Source organism: Ambystoma mexicanum, chromosome 1p, assembly GCF_040938575.1.
Source record: "Ambystoma mexicanum isolate Mex_15411 chromosome 1p, UKY_AmexF1_1, whole genome shotgun sequence".
In the NCBI taxonomy this organism is placed as follows: domain Eukaryota; kingdom Metazoa; phylum Chordata; class Amphibia; order Caudata; family Ambystomatidae; genus Ambystoma; species Ambystoma mexicanum.
In genome coordinates, this window is record NC_090921.1 from 346,254,430 (window position 1) to 346,277,852 (window position 23,423).

At 46.2% G+C, this 23,423-nt stretch overlaps 1 protein-coding gene across 3 annotated transcripts in view; it reads left to right on the plus strand.

The window, feature by feature from the left end:
* The first annotated feature begins 1,444 nt into the window (after positions 1-1,444).
* The window catches only part of LOC138570037 (cocaine- and amphetamine-regulated transcript protein-like), a 155,711-nt gene continuing 133,732 nt past the window's right edge, over positions 1,445-23,423 (plus strand). For all 3 annotated transcript variants that reach the window (XR_011303390.1, XR_011303391.1, XR_011303388.1), the window contains exon 1: positions 1,445-1,516. The gene's annotated coding sequence lies outside the window, so the exon portion shown is untranslated. The remainder of the gene's footprint in view (positions 1,517-23,423) is intronic.

Sequence of the window (23,423 nt, forward strand, 5' to 3'; positions counted from 1 at the left end):
GTGTGATCTGAAAATGTTCTCACATACTTCCAGTAATATTCGGCCATGCCCAAAAATGTCCTCGGCTGTTCTCTGTTTGGAGTGGCCATCTCTTCTATAGCAGACATTAATTCTGGTCTAGATGCAATGCCATCCTTGGATATGACGTGACCCAAGTACTCAATTTCTTTCCTAATGATCTTCTATTTTTCCTTGCTTGGAAAAAGATCACACCTTCATCTCCATCAAATATGCGATGCATCATTTTCTGAAATATTGAGGCTGCCTAGATGATTCCAAAAGGCATCCTTCGGTACTGATACAATCCCTCTGGTGTGATAAATGCGGTCAGATGTCTTGAATCTTTATGTAATTGCACTTGATGGTAGGCAGAGGTAAGGTCTAACGTTGAAAATACTTTAAGCGATCCCATGGTTGAAAGCAGTTCTTGGATGTTCGGTAAGGGATGTCTCTCTGGAATAATACATTGTTCAACTCCCTTAGATCAATGCACACCCTGACTTTTCCAGAACTCTTCCTCACGATTACAAGTGGCAAGACCCATTCTGCAGCATCAGTTTTCTGTAAGACCCCTTGTTCTAACTTTTTTAGTTCTTTTTTAACCTCTTCTCTCATAGCCAAGGGAACACTTCTCAACTTCTGAGCAACTGGCTTGCATCTTTCTTTAAGTTGGATGCTGTGTGTAATGCCTTTAACACATCCTATACCATCTCTGAATACTTCCATCGCTATCTTCTCTGCATCCTTTTCCGTTGACTCAACAGCATATATTCTCCTGGCCGGCTGGGCCCAATGTAGCAGCAGTGATTTTTTTCTTTCTGCATTATAGTTCGTGCTACACACTACCGTAGCATAGTGTTCGAACAACTTCAACCACCTCTTCCAAGGTAGGATTGGTTCACCTGCTTCCGGCAGGAACATATCTGGTGGTGGAACACTATGCATAGACAAGTTTCTTATAAAAGTGTGGTTTCCTGCTCCACTCAACTCAATCTTTCTATTGTTACTGAATGTGCTGACAGTTTGTGTCTTTTGTCAGCTTATTGGTATTGCTGCTCAATAATTATACTCATCTAGCATCAGTATGCTTTTCTCCTGTTCCTGTTTATATGTTGTGATGTTGTATTGTGTCGTCATTCATCAAGCATTCATGGGTTCTCCCTTTTTTTTCTTTTCTTATTTCAGGTTTTAAGTAATAGAAATAGCATGCACAAATAATTTTCTCTTTATTTTTAAAAAACAAACTGGGAAGAGGAGATCAATCCTCACTGTTAATCCTCATTGACTTCTTGTGCCTGACTTCTGTGTGCCTGATTGACAGGTTACAGGCCTGCACTCGTGTATTGCACTGTCTCTGCCGTTATCGCTGTTGTGGTTGCCCTGGAGACACTTATTACACAAAATGGCGGCACGTAAACGACGTGAATGACGTTTCCTAGGGTTCTTTACTCTAAAGCGGCTCGCAGTTTACTTTCATAAGAGGCGACCGCGGTCCGTCGCAACCAGAAATACAATTGTAAGTCCTTATTCATATATATATATATTTTTTTTTTCTTTACCTTTTGTCACCGTAGTTCTTCGTAGTCACTGGAAGCTCTTGCACTGTACTGTGCTGATCAGGTTGTTCTGGTGCTGCTTCCTCGATCCTTGGTCTCTGTTGGCACACGGCTGACCGAGGATCCTCATCGCCAAGTGAAGTATCTCACAACACAGAGATGGGTTTTATAGTTATTTTATGAAGTTACTATATATATATATATATATATATATATATATATATATATTAGGGGATATGAACAGAGCGGCATCTGTATGAGACCTCCTCCTTCTCCAACCGCCGGCTCATTCTGCTCCCATTCCATCCTAAGCATCTTTTCTTAAATTATGTTAGTAAGAGTTGGTGGGATGTTTTTAACTGAGATTGGTGCACACTTTCAGAATGGTGCCTGTTCATCAGCATTTCTGCTAGTGTAGTACATCCCACGTTAAAATATTTGTTCAGTTAATACAAATATGTATGTGCTGGGTGGATGTGTTAGATAGAGTGGTTGCTCGCACTGCAGAGTCTGGGGACAAGAGTTTTAGTTCCTTGGTATGTTAGTATCCTTGTGCACATGTGGAGTGTTTTTTTTTTTATTTTGTGGAAGGAGATGTGTTATAACCTAGCACCTGGACCTGGCAGGATGAGCTTTGTGTGTCTGTGTGAGTGAAGTGGAGCTTGGAATGTGGTTCAGGGGAGTTCCATGGATGACGGTTAGTGAGAGGCAGAGAGAGAGCCAGAGGGAGTAGACGCTATTTACCTACTCTCCTTACTTATCTTCCTACCTGCAACTGTAACAATAAAGCAAGCTTACCTTTTCTACATACCTGGATCTGGAGTGGTTCCTGCCCTAAGTTAATGCCACTCCAAGATACTACACATACTTTAATGCTGGTGTCCTTGTCCTGACTGACTTCTGATGCTTGGAGTGATCTGGGTCTGTATCTGGGTATTGTGTGAAAAAGTGAGCTGATGGCTTCAAAATTGCTATGTGGTCAAGTAATAGTGGTTTCCTGGTAAACAAGACTAGTAAGTATTCTCCCATACTGGGTACTTGCCAGTAAGATGTGTCCCCGCCCTCTATTGTGAAGTAACAGGATTCCAATGATGTCGTCAGGCACAAGAAGTCCAGTTAAGAAAGGTATTCAGGAGTACAAGCCTGACTGTGGTTCTCCCTTCCAGGATCGCTTCTAACTCCCTGGAAAATTGAGCAACAACAACTCCATTTCACTGAATCCCTGAAATCACAGAACACTGTGATCTAACAATGTACATAAGCAGGTAATACCTGTTTGCAATGGGTTTAGGAACAAATGCAGAACTCCTGAACAGTGAGAATAAAAACATAAGGACGAAATCATAACATTAGAGATGACATCATAACACGCTCCTGCCACTCCACCCTACCTGGGGTTTCAAGCATTAACAACCCTCTTTTTTGGACGAGTCAGCTTGCTACTCATGCCAGAGTCTGGACTTCAGCATAATTTCTTTAGTGACCTTACTACTACTTCCAGGTTCTTGGATGTAGCACCCAGATATGTTTACTCTCTGTTTATCAGGAATCTTAGGGTGTAGCCCCTTCCAGTATCTGGGCATACCTCTCTCCACTTAATCTGGCTTATCCTAAATTCTGCTCCACTGGCTGAACCAATTCCCCATACCACTCCCTACTGCTGGACCCCGTTTTGTCTTGGCCAACACAGGGTTTCCTCTTCAAAACCTCCTTTATTTGGCCTGCTTAACTGGGCGAGCATAGGTTCTCTTCTCCTCGCTATAGCACTACCCACTGTGATCAACACAGTCCGGTGTCTCTGTGCCTCCTTTTGTACCATAACGGATATTAATATAATGAGGGCTCTGACATGCGGGTCCATTTCCAGGTTAGCATTGTGGTTGGTGCTGGCTAGATGGCTGTGTGATTTCTGTTTGGCTACAAGTAAGGTTCTATGCTGCTTTCGTGCAACAATCCCTGACTCCCCCATGACTGGATGTGACCAAGCACGCCAAAGATGTTAACCAATCTCTTGCTAGTGTCATGGATGTACAGCCTTCGCTTTTGGATAGGGCTTCTCCAGGGATTTCTCTTGGTTTTGGGAATAATGGCACCACCTTGCTCACATTGCCTACAATATATCTTTCTCTGATGTGGGTGGATGGGCCTTTTCATTATATGCAGCACTGTCTCTACCTTGGGGCGGGGGGAAGGTCTAAGGCAATCTGCCTATACAGTCTAATAATGGAACGTGTGGTTCCCCTGTCTCCCATTATTCCCGCCATAGGTAAAAAGCGGATTACCTATAACATATATCATAGTTGCATGCCCCTAAAAACCTTTGACAGTATGGCTGGGAGCATTAATGCTGGATTACAAATTAACCCTAAACATATGTGAGAATTGGCCCATTATATTTTCAGTTAAACATTCCCGACTCAAAGTTCTTGATAACCATCTACTAATTCTAAGCAGATTGTCCAAAAACAATTTCAGACTGAACCCACCTCCTAAGCACACAATTTGCAGAGAGAGGAATGATAAAAACAAGCATAAGCAAAGCCAACAGTGTGGATTTTGAGGATGCATGGGGTCGTCATTTTCCAGGAATTGCTGAAACATTGCCAACATTAAACTTAATCATTTGAATGCGAAAGCAGAAACGAGAAGCAATAGCAGAGAAAAGGCTGTCTCAGGTCTTCCGATGTGATTCAGCAAAGATTGGGAAAATATATATGCTTAAACTCACACATCGTCTAAGTGAGCAACTCAGACGATCAAGATCCGAAGTGATTGAACACTATATTATGGTGAAGATAGACACTCACCTGTGAAGACAAAAGTAAACGCCCAGTGTGAGTTATACTTATTAAAAACGACAGACGTTGAAAATCGAGCATGTATCACTGCAGGTGTTGACGTCGGACCATTTTGGGGCATTTAGGACCTGTGTAGAAATGTGGATTAATCCTTGTATCCGAACCGCCTTTGCCAAGTAAAAAGTGGAGGTATCATGGCTCCCCCTACCAAAAGAGACAGGACATACAGAGATTTCTGTCTCTTCTGTCCTGAAGAAGGTTGCTGCATTGAGGGACCAGAATAGAGGTCCAGAGACAACCGAAACACGTGTAGACGTTTAAACTCTGTTGCATTAAATTCCACACAGATTGGTTTATTGAGCAACAGATCTAAACAAACTAAGCAATGACAACAGTACAACAGCAGCTTCTAAATAAAAGGGATAGCGAGAGATGAGATAGAGAGTATGATTGTGATGGAGAATGAAAGTGAATGAATGGTAGTAGACTGGCAAGGTGAGCTTTGGTGTCTTGTAACCAGCCCTGGAATTGGTACAGGATACTGGTAATGAATGTAAAAATGTATTTTTTATGTATTTGAAAATGCTTTTGTTATAATTAAATTGAATTCATTGAATAAGTGATAAGAATTGTTGGTTGGTATTTATAAAAAGACAACACAGAATAATTAGAGATCACCCCTCTCTTCCACTGGTCCATTGTGTATTGTTCTTCTAATTACAGCCTGAAGGACCAGTTGTTAGAATCAGGCACCCCCATTTTTTTTTATTACATTACCACCTGGCCATAAAACAGCAACAGCTGGCATATTGTTTTCATACCTGGCCATATCATGACAGTGCCTGGCAAATACCTACCTGATGCCTATACAAAAACCAAAATGGCGTGCTTTACCAATGCTTGTTAACAGGACTTCAGTACAAGGAACAGATGCAAGGACAGATCTATTGCTTTTCAATGAAGTGGCTGAGGGCCACTTCATTTTAAACAGTATATGTTTATACACCAGAATCTGATATATAGTTGCAGTTAAGCCATTACTGCTCACAGCAGTGCTTAGAAATATCACAACACTGCTTAGAAATAAAAATGCCATCCACTTGAAAAAATAAAACAAGCTCAAAGAAGTCCCGCTGCTTACACGGCCACCCGATAGTCAAAAAACTAAGAAGAAAGGAGAATCCAGCCATCCCAACACTATGAATAACATCATGACCCTGACGACCTCACCACAATGAATACCCATTTTACCAAGGAAAACATTAACCCAAACCATTCACTCACTAAGCATAAAGGGACTCCTCCCAAAGACTCAGATAGCTTAAAGGACCCCACGCACTTGACAGTTGGTACTGTAAATCATCACACATTTCTGCTAAATTATATACACTTTTGACATTGATTTCCTAGGGGATAACAGGTTCACTGAAAACGATTCCACACGACTCCATACTACCCACTGAATGCAGAACTCTGGTAACCAATAACAAATGGGGTGCGTTGCCTTAGCCTCCCACACACATTTCAAGTTACCCCCTGTGACCAATCCCCCTGCCTGGCTCTGGGAACCACCCAGGGGTGGTTGCTTCCCCAAGCCAGTGGATGCTGTGCCAGTGGGACGTATGTGGAGGATACGTTGTTCACTCTGCACTTGTTCGCCGGCATTGGACGCTTCCAGAACCCTTGGTATGAGCCAACTGAGAGAGCCTGAACCGCTGTCGGCAGACCCACAACACTGGAGGAGAAAAACACTTCACTTTGTTCAGTCGCTTTCATGCACCCGCTCTCAATTACATTATTCCTGGTGCTGTTTTTCTTCACTCCATATTATCAGAAGACTCCCTGTAAAGCTATGTTAAGTCTCTCTGGGATCGGCAGAGGCCTGCACTTGATAAAGCGTTAAAAGCTTGCGGAATGACGCATAAGCTCAAAGATTCCAAGCCGGATACGAACTTGTAAGTTTGTGGTTCCCCAAATATGGCCATACCCACATGTGATACAGAGTTACTGTTGCATCTGCTTCAGTAACCAGCTGAGGCTCAGGTACAATTTAAAGAGTCTTTATTGCGGACGACCCGGCGCTCCCTCGCATCCACCTATCACTTTCAAACCGCCATACTCACCCACACGTTCCCTGTTCCCCCGACTCATTCCAATCATAACATTCTAACCACCCGCACTCTGAAGGGAGCGCAGCCCAACATGACATAAGAAATACAATGAGAATGCAACATAACCCCCCCCCCTATATAACAACAACATTAGGACCAAGCAAACTATATAGAAAAAATAACCTGTAAGAAAACAAAAACATGAAAGATCATGAAATGGCCATAAAGCATATCTAGTGTAACACTAGGTTTCCACAATTTGATTGTTCATTAGTTCATGACATAATCCTTTGACCATGCTGGAAGCTTCCTAATCCTACTCCTCCATGTATCCGTCCTTCCATTCACATCATCCACACCCATTCCTGTGGACACACTACCCTGCTCTTCACTCCTCAAACTTCATTGCCTTCCACCCTTTCTTCAAACAACTCAATAGCATTCCTCTTTCTTTCTTCAACTGTCACAGTCTCTCCTTGCCATCTCCACTTACTTATTCGATCCAAATTCCATATAGGACCATCCTGGGCTTTTAGGTCCTTTTCTCTAATGTTTATTCAACATGGCTTTCTTCCGTTGCTAAAGTGCCGCACGATGCCCTGAAGCCTTACCCTTGTAAAGTGTTTCTCCCCTTTTACTGCCGCTGCACTGTACCAACTTGTGGGCATGATGGGCACATTCACTGATTGTAGAACTGGTGAATCGGCACAGAGGAAGCTTTTTCCTTCCGGAGCTGCTATCGCTCTCGCTTCACAGGTGGGTTCCTTTTCTCTTTTTTCAGCCGGGCTGTACTCGTCCCCAAATGTTGCATCTGCTTCAGTAACCAGGTGAGGCTCAGGTACAATTTAAAGAGTCTTTGGGCCTCATTACACGGAAGGCGGTGAGCCATGGCGCTATTAGCGCCATGGCTCATGCCGGTAACATACCGGCACCGCCTTGGCGAAAAGGGGATTTCCCGCCCCATTCCAAGGATGGTGGGGCGGTAAATCCCCCTTCCGCCATTGCCCTTCCCCATTCCCATTTCTGCCCCATAGGGCTCTATGGGAATGGGGAAGGCGCTAATTACGGCACCGCAATTTTGCGGTGCCGTAATTAGCTCCGAGGTCCCTTAGCGGGTTGGTTTTTAACGCCCGCAAAAAGCAGGCGTTAAAGCACCAACCCGCTAAGGGACCTCGTAGTACGGCGGTAAGGGTTAACGGTCACCGTTGCCATTAAAGGTGACCGTTAACCCTTACCGCCGTCCGTGTAATGAGGCCCTTTATTGCGGACGACCCGGCGCTCCCTCCTCATCCACCTATCACTTTCAAACTGCCACACTCATCCACACGTTCCCCGTTCCACCGACTCATTCCAATCATAACATTCTAACCACCTCTGAAGGGAGCGCAGCCCACATACCATAAGAAATACAATAAGAATACAACAGATACCTAATCACTATTCCTCAGCATAATGTTCCCTTGCTGCAGATACACTCTTACAAATCTACTGTGATTCAGGAAGCTTTAGCTTAATGTGGCAACTTGGATTCTGCTTTGCAGGGGTAAAAGGATGAGTAGGGATAAAATGGCCACTCAGCCCTCACACTTTTACAAACCAAAACACAACACAATCCTGAAGGTTAAACAGGGACAGTTAAGAGATATACCTCCTTCACCTAATGTGGGCCAAGGGAAGGCTATGCTCTTGAGAGGTGTGAAGGTGAACAGTAATGACCCAAACAACACAGTAGCTCAGTTCAAGGGATTGTCCAATCAAGGTTCTATACAATTATAAACATTTTAATTAAACATACCATCTGCACGTAAATCGAACAGAGAATACTGTACAAAAACCCACCCCAAAAGAACAGAGAAAATGCGACAGACTGGAGAAAGTAGCACTCCGAACGTGGTTCTAGGGGTTACTTAACACAAAAAGGATATCTTGGTAGAAAATGGGAGTGATCGTGACTATACCGGTCTCTAGGGTCCAAGTGGATCAAGAGGGGAGTTCAGAGTACATGGATTAAGTTCTTTGTTGGTTGACACAGTCCGACCTGGAGTCGAAAGTCGATGCAAGCTGATCAGGCTCAGTTCAGACACGTAGGATCACAGAGGCTCTGGCAGCAATCTGGAGTCAAGTAGGTGTGGGTGCTCTTTGTGGTAGAATGGTGGCTCTTCAAGGATGCAGGTCGGACGGTCCAAGGAACGCTTCACAGTTGGTCAGGCTGAGTTAGGCTTTAACTGCTGCGAGGGGTCCATGAGTTGACGCTCCAGCGGTTCTAGTCGGCAGGCGACAGTCGTCAAAGTGGGGATTTTGGGTGCATCGATGTGTGATCAATGAGGCAGCAGTTCAAGGGATAGCTGGGCCGAGCCGTGGTTGTAACCCCCCCAGTTAGAGTCGGTGAATGGCTCTCCAGTGATTTGGGTTTGGGCCTACCAGGTGATGAGCCATGGCTGAGATAAGATGCTATGTTGAGCTGGTCAAAGGAGCAAATGTTTGATTGGTGCAGGAGTGCAGCAACCAGCGCCTGAGACTTTCCTCTTGTTTCTGATGTGAACACGGAGCGACCGGTTTAGTGTGGTAAATGGGGAGCTTTGGCTTGTCTGGTCCCCCGTTTGCTGTGAGACCCTTTCAGGGGACTCGAGGATAGGATGCTTCCATTCAAGGTCTGGTCTCCCAGCTCAGGAGATTCTAGTGCAGAGTGGTAAATCCTGCTTCACAGCAGAGGTTAATCCTGATGTGCCCTGGAAGTTGTAAGGGGCAGATCTTGCTTCTGTATTGGATGAGTCCTTCACCTCAGCCTGAGGGCTCTGAAAGGTGCAACTCTCCCAAAGGATGTCCAGTGAGATCTTCAGAATGAATCTGAGGCCTGAAAGGATCCGTCAGGAACTGTGCGTATCTGCTGAAGAGTTAGAAAACCCCTTCTTTTCAAGGCAAAAGTCCTCAGGTGATTGGACTAAAGGAACACTGCCTTAGTGGTCCAATCCCTGCTCTGGGATGACGTGGACTTTGCCCTGTTGATGCCATACGCAAAGAAGTGGAGGGGACAGGAAAGAGAGAGAGGGACAGTGAGAATCATAGTGGCGGAAACCTCCCATTGACCAGAGCCCTTCTGCCTACCCGAATCTCATCCCTTCGCTTCTTACTGAGAACAAAAGACCTTTAGAGATGGAGCACCCTGGTGTGAGGCTACTCCTTTTGAATGAGTGTGCTCTCTGGATTCCTAGGCCCAGGACAGCTACCTGCTGTGCAGCTGTCTTGGATGGGGGAAGGTGTTACCTGCCCTCACAAAGAGATTAAAGAGGAGGCCCGCCTTCCAGATTGTTGTCCTGCCATTTAGCGGGTTACACCCGCCTGGCCAGAATGCACATCACCTTACATAGTTCAGCTGGCTCACAGGAGCTGGCACATATGTGATATCAATTGGAATGTGGCGGTTGTTATCAGAAATAGCAACGTGCATTATGCCTAAATGTAGGCATAGTTTTTATTTAGAATTTATCCTGCCACCAGCATGGGCGACATATGATCATCATAGTTTTGGGTACAGTGGGACTTGGATATCTCTGCGGCTGTTAAGTGGGCATCTCATGGCCTTCAAACCTGCTCTATGCCATGAGTAGAGTGGGCGCCGTGGATCAGACTCCTGATGCGACAGGGCACAAGTGCACTATGCTTTTGGCATGGAATCAACAGGAAAGGGGGAATCTGGATGGCAAAAGTACTTATTGAGGCCATTTGCTTTGGAGTGCAACAACCCAGGTATGTGTTGGATGCCCATGTCCAAGCACTGTATGGATATGGCCCAATGCAGTAACTAGGGGTTCTCTCCCTCTATAGTCATAAGCCACCTCAAGCCTCGGGTCCATTTGGACAGTGAAGTGTGACCCGAATATGTAGGGTTTCAGCTTAGGTACCGCCCAAACTACCGTAAATGCTGTAAATAAAGAGACTGTCAAATCAAGATTCTATTGAAAATAAATGCATTTTAATTAAACAGACCATCTGCACATAGAACAAATAAAGAATACTGTACAAAAACCCACCCCAAAGGATGAACAGAGAAGATGTGACAGACTGGAGAAAGTAGCACTCTGAACGTGGTACCAGGGGTGGTAGGTGAAGTACTAACCTCAAAAAGGATAACTTCAGTTCTTGTTGGGCTGATGCAGTCAGACCTGGGGTTGAGCATTGATGCAAGCTGATCAGGCTCATTACAGGCATGTAGGATCGCAGAGGACCCTGCAGCAAGTAGGCATCAAGTATGAGTGAATGCATATGCTCTATGCAGTAGAACGGCAGCTCTTCAAGGATGCAAGTTGGGTGGTCCAAGGAACGCTTTGCAGTTGGCCAGGCTGAGTCAGTCCTTCTGCTGTTTGGTAGGATCATTGAGTGACATTCCAGCGGTTTGAGTCTATTTGCGACGGTCAGAAAAGTGGTGATATTGGGTGCGTCAATGTGCGATCAATGAGGCGGAAGTTCTGAGGATATTCTTGCCTTACTCCTCCAGGCTAAGCCTTCCTGTGCTCCCATAGACCAACTATCGTTGCACATTGTGAAGCCGCTAGCTCCCAGTGTAGCTCCGCATCTCTCTTCCCTCTTCAACTCTTCTCTTGAAAATGCTATTTTTCCCCTCATCCTACAAGTCCGCTCCTGTCATCCCTCTCCTTAAGAAACCTGGTTTTGATCCTGTCTTGCCAACTTTTGTCCTGTCTTTCTTCTACCACACTATTCAAAAATCCTACAGCAAGTAGTATCCAATCGACTCTTGGAGTACCTTGATGTTCCCAGCCTCCATGACCCTTTTCAATCTGGCTTCCGATCTCTGCATTTTACCAAGACAGCTGTGGACAATGTCAGTAACTGTCAGGATCCCAATCTGTTATACAAGCATTGGCCACCGGTCCCTAAGGAAACTCTGGTGCCTACCACAAAGTGTAGTCCCATCATGTTCTTGACCAATCTGCAGTGTGCAATCTAGCTTATATAGAAGATGGTGCTGTAAGCCACATCCCGTGCATTGGACCGCCGAAGAAAAGGTAGACCGCTTCAGTGGCTCCTCACCATCCCTGCATGACGTTGCTTTTCCCCTGGTTCTTCTACTAACTGACCCCTGCTGTTTGTTTTCTTTCCTCCTCTGTTTTCTCCTCCTTCGTTGCCCATGACATTATTCCTTTTTCTGACTCCCATTTCCTGGTTCCTTCTGGTACTTGGATAACTACACCATGTGCCGTCCTAGATCAGCCGAGGTGTTTACCGGCTGCTGCCTTTTCCCTCAAGAATGCTGCGCTCAAACATCCCCCTACATTCTCTGTCATCTTATGGGGGAACAGTTGGGGATGTTTGTTGCTGCATTGCTCTCACTCATCCACCAACCCGGCATCAAGCAAGGTGGTAAGTGGGAGGCACAGGTTATATACCATTGAAAAACAGATAGATTACGACACCCACATCTTCTAAGATTTCCCAAATGCAAAATCTCATTAATGCTGTTTAGGCCTTATCTCACGAAGTCCAAGTGCTCAAGGCAGAGGATGCCACATTGTGCCAGATTATGGCCTCCCCAGAAACCCTGGGGGTGGAACTCTCTACAACCTCTAGCCCTATGGACACATTTGAAGGCAATCCAAAGAGATTGCATGAGTTCATAGACGCATGTGCTGTGTACTTTTCCTTCAGACCTTTATCCTTCTCATCGGCCCAGTCAAAAAACGATTTTATGGTTACCAACCTAACCAAGAGTGTCCTATTGCGAGACTATCCAGCCTTTCTCAGGGCCATCAAAGAAATGTTCGTTTACACAGAACTAGCCTATCCGGTACAAGAATTCCTCTTTGATATCTCCTAAGGTTCAGGATATGTAATGATTTACATAACTCGGTTTAAACAAATAGCAAATGAGACCAGATGGCCAGAGTCAGCACAATTTACATTGTTCAGACACAGATTAAATGAAGATCAGAAGGATTGACTCGCCCAAGTTCCAAGACTCTCCTCATTTTCTTAATTGATGTCTTTGGTCATGCAATTCGACTTTAGGATATAAGAAAGGAGACTTGAAAGAAAAAAGAACTGTCTCTCCTTTCCAAGATGTAAACAGGATATTCAACCACAGGGGAATCCAGGACATCTCAACCTGAACCGCAGATAGGAGCCGCTAGGTGTCCATTTTCTGAGAAAGAACGGAAATAGAGAAGAGACTTGGGCCTGTGTATGTGCTGTGGCTAATTCCCATCTTGTAAGGGCATGGCCACTAATGCCCCCAATACAGTCAGGGAGCAAGCCTTCCCACCCAAGATACAGACAATTGGTCAGGAATCATGTGAATTTAGTTCCTTCAAGAAACCATTACGTTTGTCAAACACTGAAACCTCTTCTAGTCCTAAGGATTTCTATCGAATTCAAAACCATTACTATAGAAACTGCAGCTCTTGTTGACTGCAGTGCAGCAGGTCTTTTCATGGAAAAGGAGTGGGCCAATTAAAAACAAAGTCCCCTGGATAACAAAAACTGAATCACAACCAGTAGAAGGCATTGATGGGCAACCCCTCAGTTCATGTCCCATTATGGCACATTACGGCACACACCTCTGAAACCCTTTTGTACGAGCGCGATAGAAATAAAATATCAATCAATCAATCAAACCTCTCTACAGATCTGGTTCCATACCATAACGTAATGGCCGTATTCAATTTGATTAAGGCTGTTTGTTTTCCTATAGAGCTATAGTTCTAGGAATGCCCTGGCTACAGGCTCATAATGAATTGCTCAGCTCGCACCCTATTCCTGGGTTAGTGTAGCAACTAGTAAATGACGGCATCAAGCTTGAAGGAACTTTGAAGGTATTTATTGATCAATCTATGCAGCGCTTCCACCCTCTCTCACAAGCGTCAGCCTCTCGCGCCCCACACCATCCACGAGCCCTACATTCTACATTATCTCCACAATACTCCACATTCCATACACACGCACACTGGAGGAAGCGCCAGCATCACAAGAACCTAACACATTCCCCCCTTTCCCAACCTAACAACACAAAGGAACTGTAGTGACTTAACCTTAATTACTACTAAGAATATGTGAACATGGTTTGCTGTCGCTGCTGCTAGTTGCTTGGCGCTTGGCTGTGTTGCTTACTTGTGGACTCAGTGGGGGTCATTCCGACCTGGGCACAAAGGGATACCGGGCACCGGTAATGACACCGGTGCCGGTAATCCCTTGCGCTCTATTCCGAGGTCCCTTTGTGGGTCCTTCCCTTAACGCCTGGTTTTAGCAGGCGTTAAGGATGGGACCCGCAAAGGGATACCTGGTCAATAACGGTACCGTAGTTTACGGTACCGTTATTGCCACCTCCCCCCTTCCCATTGAGCCCTATGGGGGCTCAAATGGGAATGGGGAATGGCATTTCAAATAGGGACTTACCGGTCCCGCAAAGGGCGGAATGGACCGGTAAGTCCCCATACCTCCATGTCGGTGGCAGTATTGGTGCTAGTCATGGCGCTAATAGCGCCATGACTAGCACCAACCTCGGACTCTCTTGGCCTGTTGGTGGAGGTAATCGGAGGAAGCCTCTGTCCCTCTGGAGCTGCTTCACTTCGCTTTGTGTGTGGGTTCTGCTGGGCCGTCCTCGTCACCAAAATGTAGCAACTAGTACGGGATCAAGCTTGAAGGAACTTTGAAGGTATTTATTGATCAAACAACCCAGCGCTCCCTCTTCTTCACCTTGTCTCACAACCGTCAGCCTCTTGCTCCACACACCATCCACGATTCCTTCATTCTACATTCTCTCCACAGCACTCCACATGCCATACACACGCACACCGGAGGAAGCGCCAGGATCACAAGAAATCAAATTATGTTGTATTTATATTGAGCTAATACACAAGTGTTTCAGAGCGCGACCAGGCAAAATGGATGGGAAAAAGGGAGAACAAAAAAAAGAAAACAGCAATCTTACTAGGCCCAGTGACATTTAAGAAAGTGCAAGTGCATGGAAAAGGGAAAAGGGGGAAAGTGCATGGGAGGGGGGAAGTGGCAAGTGTGGAACAGAGGAGAGAACATAATAAATACTAAATAAAATAAATAAATAAGGGCAATAAATCATGGTAGTGCGGCCAGCAAGTGGCAGGTGAAAGTTAGTCAGATAAGGTACATCTGATAAGTGCAGAAGAAAAGTGGGGGGGGAGGGTAAACTGTATGGGTATATATACAGACCCTAGTGCAGGGGGTGGCCTGTAGGTATTGCAGGAGGAAGGCAGGTTGAGCAGGTACCTGGGCCCGGGTGACAGAGAGTAGCCAGGTGCACAAAGCCAATAGAAGAAACAGATCATCAGAGGAAAAGGGGGGCAAAGGCAGAGGTCAAGAGGAAGGTCTTGAGGTGCTTCTCGAATCGAAGAGGGTTTTCCTCAAGTTTCAAGGTGGCTGGGAGGCTGTTACAAAGGGAGGCCCCAGCCGAGGACAGAGATTTGCCCCAAGCTTGTTTCTTTGCAAAACGACTAACTCTGAGGAGTTGGAAGTAGAGGAGCGAAGGGCTCGAGAGGGAAAGGTTTTTACAGAGGGATAGTTGAAGGTATTTTGGACCCAGGACCCAGACAGCCTTGTGGACAATGCACAGGGTTTTAAATGTAATCCTTGCATCCACTGGGAGCCAATGAAGGGATTTCAGGCTGTAAAGATACGATCCCAGGGCTTGAGGCCAAGGACAAGTCTTGCAGTCCTGTTCTGGATTAGTTGTAAAGGGCGGATAGTGGAGGCAGGTAGATTTAGAAAGAGGCTGTTATAGTAATCAAGTCTGGAGCGAACCAGAGCTTGGGAGACAGTGAGCTTTTGAGGGAAGGAGAGGAAAGGCAAAGTGCCTCTAAGGAAGTGCAATAAAAAGTTTGACTTTTTGGAGACGTCGGAAATGTGTGCGGAGAAGGAAAGTGTGGAGTCAAAGATAACCCAGAGGTTCTTAGCTGCGCAGGTCGGGGTAGGGAGAGGGCCAAGGGAGGCCGGCAAGAGAGTGAGAGGAAAGGATGGAGATGGTCTACCAATAAGGAGGATGTCAGTCTTGTTGGCTTTTAGGCAAAGATCATTGGTGGTGATTAGACAATCAAAGATGAGGGAAGGAGAGAAGGAGGCTGAAGGACGCATGAAAATAAGTTGAATGTTGTTAGCATAGCACTGGAAAGTTGAGCAGAAAAAAAGAGATGCAGTAGTTGAGAGTTGCCAGGGCGAGAGATTAGACCCATGGGGGACACCACAGGTGGAGAGGGAGATAGAGCATAGGAATGACACAAGAACATAACAGTTAGTCATTTTGCATGGAAGATTGCTATAAATCCGCTTCCAAGAAACAACCAAATGAACAACAAATGGCTACTTCCCTGTTGCCCATAAATCCCATAGGCAACATAGATTCAGTGTCTTCTCAGTATCTAGACTTTGCTGATATCTTTATGGACAATCCCATGAGAGAACTACTGCCTCATCGTGAATACAATTGCGCCATTGACCTAGTTCCTGATCTGCGGTTCCGTTGGGACATATATTTGTCATATCCCTTCTGGAAAAAAAGAGCTTTCCTGGATTAGATGGCAGACAAATTTACAAAAAGGACTGATAACAGAATCTCCCTTGTGGCGCTTTGCTTTTTTTTGTGCCCAAAGAAGACATTCTTCATCTGGGTCTTGACTACAGAGGGCTGAACAGCGTCACAATCGGGGACAAATACCCATTCCCTTTAATCCATTACATCCTTGAGGCAGTCTGTGGTGCCATGGTGTTTACCAAACTCAACCTTATGGGAGCGTACCATTTACTCTGAATAAGAAAGGGAGACGAATGGAAGACCTCCTTTAGAAACCCATACAGACATTTTGAATACTGGGTGATGCCCTTTGGTCTCACTAATTAATGCATCTGCAATATTCCAATGATACGTCAACCATATCTTGTCTGATCTGCTCTACTATTCCATGATCATAGATCTAGATGATATTTTGATTTATTCACTTGCCCAGAATATACACCAGTTACATATATGAGAGGTCTTACAACGTCTCTATGAAAACAAGCTGTTTGTGTAACCCAAAAAATTGCTCTTTGGGGTTCCAAGTGTGCCTTACCTAGATTATATCCTCTCTTATGCTGGTATCCAGATGAATCCCAAAAAAATCTCCTCGATCCCAGCATGGCCTTCACCCAAAAGCACTAAAGACATCCAAACAGTCCATAGCTTGTTCAATTTGTAGCAAATTTCCATCACCATCTGTGCCACGGTAGTCTTGCCTCATACTCATCTGCTGAAGAAAGGAGTTCCTTTTGTGGGGGATACAGTCACCAAGAGACATTCAGTCTGCTGACAGACTTGTTCTCCACAGCCCCTGTGCTATGTGAACCCAACACTTCCCAATCGTTTGTGATGGAAGCCAACACATCCAATGGAGCATTGGGTGTTTTACTAAAGCAAACTCATTCAGATGGAGAAGAAACATTTCTCTTGCCTATTTGTCTCGGACATTTATGGATAGTGAACTTAACTATACCATTCTTGAAAAAGAGTTGCTGGCCATCAAAACGCCCTTCAAGGAGTAGAGCCACCTTTTGTTGGGGACACAACACCCTGTGGAAATATGTTCCAACCACAAGAATGTACACATGCTACAAAACTCTTGACAAGAGCTCATATTTCAATCCAAACCCTTTGTGTATCACTGTAATGCTTTGGACTAAAACATGGTGATTGTGTGCAGTGCATTCTGGTGCACACCACGCCATTGTGGACATTTTTTCCAGGCCTCAGTGGAATCTGCACGTGATGTGAACTATTCAGTGGATATGCATATTTTCAGCATTGCTTGTACTATTCCACTGGTAGACATGTTTTTTACATTATTCATTGCTTATGTTAGTTTGCACTACTCATCCAAGGACACAGTGCATGTAGAGGCTAAGATAAGCAGGTGCCGGCTGGTACCTGATAATGTTACCATGGACATTGTCAAAACTGAGTATGAGTTATGGAGTTGTTTTCATGTTCTCTTGAGAGGGGAAGAGTTCTGCTCCTTGAAAGTTACCATGGGTCACTCCGGTTGGGGGCCCATGAGAGCTACGAATGGGTACAAACTTCGAAAGCCAGTAGGATCTAGAATTTGCCAGCCCACGATGGCAGAGGGCTTAAAAGGAGGGGTGCCGGGTCAGTCCAGTAGAATGTTTACTTGGAGATTGGAAGCATCGCTCCAGGCCTGTTGATGCCGAGATCTCTCTCCTTGACTGTTTCAGGGCTTTCCAGTGACTCCTGGTGAGATGAGAATGTTTTTTGCTGCTGTGTCAACAATGATATATTTTATTTAGACTTCATTTATTCTTTGCATGTATAGCATTCATTTACCCATTTAGTATGTTTTGCTTCATTTATTAATTCACATTTTTGACCGATGGTATGAATAAAGAGGCCATAAAGAGCCATTTAGCTGTGCAATTGGGTGTCTGTGTGACTAATTGCTCCCCAGCGTCCAAGGTATTCATCTAGTTCCCCGGGGAGAAAACAGCAAAGATTTCTGCGTAACATAACCAGGCACTTTGTGAAAGCAAACAATAACATAAATACATTTCTACAAAAACTCTTAAGGGAAATACCCTTATTTTATCCCAACAACCCTGTTTTTACCCATCATCCTTTATATTCTATGAAAGAGGGTCTCCTTTTTAATGAAAATAGATTGATGGTGCACACTACAGAACTTCCATTCCATGTGCCATGACAGTAAGACCTGGACATTGTGGCATTATATCAACTTCAGATCTCATCCTTCTGACATTTTGTGAAATCTGACATCTTTTGGGCATATTTCAAAATGTCACAACCTGTGACCTTTGTGCTCAAAACTAAAGACCAACCACGCTCACAGTCCAAAAATTACAACAACGCCAGCTTCCACCAAGACCATGGTAAATAATAGCTACTGACTTTGTTGTTGACTCACCATGTGCATAGGGATGCGCTACCATCATGGTCACGATAGAAACATTCACCAAACTTGCTCATTTTGTGGCTTGTCCCAAACTTCCCAGCACTGCGAAAATGGCCACAATTTTTATCAAGGAAATATTCTGTTTCCATGGACTTCGCACGGATCACAATATACCTCCATATTCTTTTTTTTTGTTGAAAACTTTATTTATTGAATTTTGCAACAAGTTAAACAGAAAAGCAAGAACCGTTCCCCCTCCCTCCTGCCCCCTACCATTCCCCTCCCCCCCAGACACGAGCCTCCGCTTTCGAGATCACCATTTCGCTGAGTAGACATTTCGCGATCATTGTAGGTCCAACAGTCTCAAGCGCTGCGGGCACCACATCACCCTAAAGTCATCTTTAAGAAAATCCAGCAATTCGCCCCAGTCCGCCGCAAAGCTCTGTAGTTTGTTGTTCATGGTGTAAGTCGCCCATTCCAGAGCTACTATTTCCCACATTTTCCGGAGCCAGTCCTGGCACACAGGGCCCTCAGGGCTCTTCCAGCTCTGTACTATTAACATCATAGCTGCCAACGTTAATATCACCTTCGCTTTCTCCCTCCCTTTAGGTTCACCCGCTGGCTCTTTTGTCCGAATGCCTAAGAGAATGTGCACCGGTGTTCTATCATCACCCGGGCCAAAGGCCAGATCTTGTGCATTCCGTATCCCCCCCCAAAATGGTGCAATCTTTGGGCATGACCACCAAATATGCTCTGCAGTGCCTACCAGGCTACAACCCCTCCAACACTTCTCCAAAATCTCTGGGTACATCCTATGAAGCTGAGCAGGGGTATAATGCCACCCATACAAAATCTTGTACCAAGTTTCTTGCAGTTGAGATGCCTTAGGCAATTTAGGTACTTTTCTCCATAGACTCTCCCAATCTGGTCTGTTAATCTCCCTCCCTAATACCCGTCCCATTCCCGCATATAGGGCCATTGGGTGCCCGCATTAGCACTGCTCAAAATCTTATAGATGTTAGAGATTAGGCCTTTCGATCCATCATTAGTGAGGAGAAACCTCTCAAATAGCATTGGGTCTCGGGTGGCCACCGTTTTAACCCCTGGGTGCATAACCCAATGCCGGATTTGTGCATACCGCAATCTCTCGCTTTCATGGATTGCAAATTCCCTTTTACAGTCTCGAAAAGACAACAATTCCCCCTCCCTGAACATATCTGCCAGTTTCCTGCAACCACCCTCCTGCCACTGAACAAATGCCCCTTTCTCCATTCCCGGGGTGAAGTCCCCATTACCAAAGATGGGAGTGAAGGGGGATGGACATGTAGTTATGCCCCCTGAACCCGCCAGTTTATCCCAGGTATCCGCCATAAGCTTAGTAATAGCGCTCCCATAAAGGTGCCGGGGCCTGAGCGGTTTGGGAAGGCATAAAATTTCGGCTAGGTTGCAATGCGCTACCGCCCTGTCCATCCTCAACCACAGTTTATCTGGCAACCCCTCGTCGCCCGTCAGCCATTCCCTGATGACACGAAGTTGTGCTGCCTCATGATATCGCCGAAAGTTCGGAAGCGCCAGCCCCCCCTCACCCTTGGCCGCCGTCGGGAGCCTTAAGGCCACCCTAACCCTTTTCCCTTCCCAGATGAACCCTTTGGTAAGCAAATCTAATTCTTTAAAGAAAGTTGACAGGATAGGCAGCGGGATAGCCTGGAAAAGATAAAGCAGCCTTGGTAATGTGACCATCTTCACCGCGGCTATCCCCCCCCACCCAAGACACCCTGAACTCTCTCCACCTTTGGAAGTCTTTTTTTTACCGCTTTGGGGAGTGGGGGGAAGTTAGCTACATACCACCCTGCTAAAGCTGCTGTGATTTTCACCCCCAAGTATCTGATCCCTCCCTGGCTCCACATAAATTGCGAGCCCTCCTTTAACCTGTCCCGTTCCTGATGGTGGGGTCCTGATAATTAGCTTGAACCATCCTCATGAAATCCCCCCCAAAGCCCATCATTTCCATTACTCGAAACAAAAAGGACCACACCACGCGGGCAAAAGCCTTTTCCGCCTCCAGTGCCACCAAGACCGTGGGAGTGTTCGTCTTTTGCACTTTTTCGACTATATGGGCCACCCGCCTGATGTCCGCCGTTTGTCTACCTCTAATGAACCCAGCCTGGTCGGGGTGGATCAAGCTCGGGAGGATGGACTCGAGTCGGCTCACCAGGATCTTAGTATATATCTTTGCGTCGGTATTAATCACGGCTATCGGGTGATATGAGGATCTCTCCTCTGGGTTTTTATCAGGTTTGAGGATGAGGGTGACCTTTGCCTCCTCCATGGAGGGGGCAACGCTACCCGTTTACCTAAAAGAGTTAAACAGGGATGTCATTTGCGGGGCTAGCTGCGTAATAAACAATTTACAAAATGCAGCGGTATAACTGTCTGGGCCGGGAGCTTTGTGCGCCGGGAGCGCCCTAATCACCTTTCTCACCTCCTCTTCCGAAATTTCTTGATTAAGGGCTTCCCCTGTATTCCTACTAATTTCCCCCAGTTTCACCTTTTGTAGAAATTTCTCCTGGATTTCGCTCCGGGGGGCCTGAGAGGCATATAGGGAGTCGTAGTACTCTGCAATAGCCTCTTGTAAATCTTCTTGCCTTGTAACCCGAGCACCTGACTCTGATTTCAGCGCTGTGATTGCATTTCTTGCCCTTTTACCCCTTAATAGGCGAGCTAATAATGCATCCGGCTTATTGGCTTTCATGTAGTATTTTTGCATCACAGCCAGCAGGGCACCCTCAGCCGCCTTAGTGCGCAAGAGTTCCAACTGACCCACTGCTGTTCTGTAAACCCGCATTGCTGCCCGGGAGGGGGTATCACCCGCCGCTTGCCTAGCAGCCTCCACTTCTTCCTCTAACTGGGCCTCTAGTATTTTCAATTGCTTTGCTCGGTGAGCCGATGCTGCAATCAGTTCCCCCCCTAAAAGTGGCTTTAAAAGCATCCCACCTTATCCCCTCCCCGGTGTGTCCTCCTTCCTAATGGTGTTGAAGAATAATTTGATCTTCTCTTTGATATCCCCCCTAACCTCCGGATCCCTCACTATGGCCTCTGAAAATTTCCAACCCCACAGTCCCTTCACCCTCCGGCCTAGGTCTAACACCATGGAAACCATTTTGTGGTCCGCTATTCCTATCGACCCAGTATGTACCTCTCGAATGCTACCCACCAGGCCTGCCGAGACCGAAATATAATCAATTCTGGACTGCGAGCCGTGAACCCCCGATAGAAAGGTGTGGCCTTCCTCATCTCCCTTACATTCCCTCCAAACATCGCGCAGTCCCACCCTACTAATCCTGTCTTTCATCTCTGCGGACATTACTGCTCCTCCACCGTATGACTGCTTTCCACCCCTGTCCCATGCAATATTGAGATCGCCCATAAGGACGATCTGATCCCATGCTTCGTCATCGAACACCTTCAGGACCCGATGCAAAAATTGCTCCTGACCCAAGTTAGGGGCATACACTACTGCAACTGTGTATTGGGCCTCTTGGTACTTCCCCCTGGCTATTATGAACCTCCCTTCTTTATCCCTAAACACGTTGCAGACTCTGAAATCCACCGTGTTTCGAATGGCTAGGGCCACCCCCCTTGCTTTGCTAGGACCTGAGGCATGGAGGATCCGGTCAAAGCCGCGTAATTTTAATCTGCGCTGGTCCCTGTGTACCAAGTGCGTTTCCTGAAGCCCCATAATGTCCGGCCCCTCCTTCCGTGTAAAAAGGTCCAGCTTCTTCCTTTTAAGAGGGGTATTCAACCCCCTCACGTTATGTGTTAGCCACTTAAGCGGACCCCGAACAATGCTTGGTCGCCACTCTTGGTAGCCTCCTATTGCTCCTCCCCCCAGTTGGCTGCTCGTTGCCCTTCTCCCCAAACACTCCCCTTTGTCCCTCCCCCCTCGAATCCCTCCCTGAAGGATAACACCTTCCCGCACTCTCTCCACTCCAAACTCAGGCATCTCGCCCTTTCCGTTCCCAAAATGGTTGCTCCACCAGTAACCCCAACGCTTTCATCCGCCTTTTAGAGGCCCACCACCCCTATTGCTGTCCATTCTGCGTAGGGATTCGTTCACTTTTGTGCCCTCCCTTCGCCGAGTTTTCCTGGATGCTGCAGGTCGTTATCCTTTGGTTCTTTCCTCCGTTTATCCCCTACAGTCGTCCACTCCCAAGACCTCGATCTGGATTGGCCGGGCGTGTTTCTTGGCTTTGAGCCCGATGGGGTGTCCTCCAGGTCCATGCGCAACAGGTCAGCTCCTTCTTGAAGTGATGTGATCTGCCTCTGGGCACCCTCCCATTCAAAGAGCAGACCAAACGGAAAGGTCCATTTGTATCGTATTGCTTTCTCGTTTAGTAGCTTCAGTAGCGGGCCCATCTGCCTCCTCTTCAGGAGTGTACTGCTCGCCAGATCTTGAAACAGCGCAATCTGTTGACCCTCGAACATAATGGGTTCCTTTAGCCTTGCTGCCCTGAGAACCGCTTCTTTCTGTGCATACCTAGCGAATGCTGCCAGGACGTCCCTCGGCCGCGCCGACTGTCCCTTGGTCAGACTCCCCATTCTATGTACACGATCTAGCTCGAGCTTTCCAGGCTCGCTCTCACCCAGGATATCGGCAAAGATGCCTTGGAGTACCTCTTTCAAGTTCTTATCCTGTACCGTTTCCGGCAACATTTTCACTCTGATGTTAATTCTGCGGGATCGGTTTTCCAAGTCCTCCATCTGCGTTTCCAGGTTTCTGGTGGCGGTGTCCAACCTTTCGATTGCTTCGCTATTGGCAGTGGTGTCTTTATCCACTTCCTGGAGGCCTCTCTCTAGGGTATCTGTTCTTTCGCCCAGTTGACGCATTTCTTGTTTCATTTCTCCTAAAGCCTCATTAAGATCTGCTCGCATCAACTGGACTTGCTCCTGAAAGGTCTTTGCTAAATTATTTTGTAAAGCTAGCAACTCCCCTAGGAATTCTTGCCTATGCATTATTGC